Source organism: Periplaneta americana, chromosome 10, assembly GCF_040183065.1.
Source record: "Periplaneta americana isolate PAMFEO1 chromosome 10, P.americana_PAMFEO1_priV1, whole genome shotgun sequence".
Taxonomy (NCBI): domain Eukaryota; kingdom Metazoa; phylum Arthropoda; class Insecta; order Blattodea; family Blattidae; genus Periplaneta; species Periplaneta americana.
This window is the reverse complement of record NC_091126.1, coordinates 172,187,633-172,189,088: the sequence shown is the minus strand read 5'-3', so window position 1 is coordinate 172,189,088 and position 1,456 is coordinate 172,187,633. Positions and strand designations below refer to the sequence as shown.

The 1,456-nt window shown below is 41.6% G+C and overlaps 1 non-coding gene across 1 annotated transcript; it reads right to left on the bottom strand.

The window, feature by feature from the left end:
- Positions 1–201: 201 nt before the first annotated feature.
- TRNAY-AUA (transfer RNA tyrosine (anticodon AUA)) lies at positions 202–273 on the bottom strand. The gene has a single exon. It is a non-coding gene; the product is annotated as a tRNA-Tyr (tRNA).
- Positions 274–1,456: the final 1,183 nt, after the last annotated feature.

The window sequence follows — 1,456 nt, the reverse complement described above, 5'->3', positions numbered from 1 at the left end:
GCCTAATCAAACCAAAAACCTAAACAAACCAAACCTGTCGTTGATTCTAGATCTGACGAAAACTCGCTTTCCATCTATCTAAACTTTTAAAACTAGTTTTTACTATATATTATTACGCTGTACCGAAGTACATATGATATTTACGTGCAGAAATTCTGCGTCATCATATGATGAAGGATGAGTGGAACGGAGAAAAATTCTTTCCGGCACCGGGATTTGAACCCGGGTTTTCAGCTTTATGTGCTGACGCTCTATCCACTGAGCCACACCGGATTCCCATCCCATGTCGGGTCGAATCCTCTCAGTTTAAGTTCAACCTCTTGGGTTCCTCTAGTGTCCTACCCACATGTACTGCGTCATAGACGTATGACAGTGGCACAATGTCCACACATGTGCAGAGGTGCACTCGTTATGAGTGACTAAGTGGCCGGGATCCGACGGAATAAGCGCCGTCTTAAATCACTAAGTGATTATTTTTCGCATATCGTATATTATTACGATGTACCGAAGTACATATGATATATCTGTGCAGAAATTCTGCGTCATCATATGATGAAGGATGAGTGGAACGGAGAAAAATTCTCTCCGGCAGTAGTTAAAACTGGTTTTGTCGGATTTCGGGTTTTAACGATAACAAAAATAAAGAGAATAATTTCGAGGGAAAAATTGTTCCGGAGCCGGGTATCGAACCCGGGACCTTTGGTGTAACGTACCAACGCTCTACCACTGAGCTACCCGGGAACTCTAACCGACACCGATCCAATTTTTCCCTCTATATCCACAGACCTGAAAGTGGGCTGACAACCGTCAAGCAACCAACTTCAAATCAACTTTACAGGGAGTTGTACCTGAAATCTTGATTTGCATAATACACGTTACTGTTCGTTAACAGAAAACCACAATTTAAGTCACACGGAGTTAGTGTGCACTCGAAGTTGGTTGCTTGACGGTTGTCAGCCCACTTTGAGGTCTGTGGATATAGAGGGAAAAATTGGATCGGTGTCGGTTAGAGTTCCCGGGTAGCTCAGTGGTAGAGCGTTGGTACGTTACACCAAAGGTCCCGGGTTCGATACCCGGCTCCGGAACAATTTTTCCCTCGAAATTATTCAAATCAACTTTACAGGGAGTTGTACCTGAAATCTTGATTTGCAAAAATAAATAGGTTTATTTTTTAAATATGTTAATTGTTTGAAATGAATGTAGTGAACTTTCATATTAAACCTTTTAAAGACCTGGACTGATCAAATCTAGACTCAGAACATCTGTAACTTTAATATGAATACTTGTTCATTAATTGATGAACTAGTGGACTTGTGTTAAATATGAAATATCTGTCTGGCTTACAGCTGTTTCACAGCTTACTCCACAATTCAACACCTTCCAACAATAAAACACACCCTCCTAACAGGCAGAGAAGTTCGAGATGACGCCGCGATCTAGTAGGCTCTGATGATGG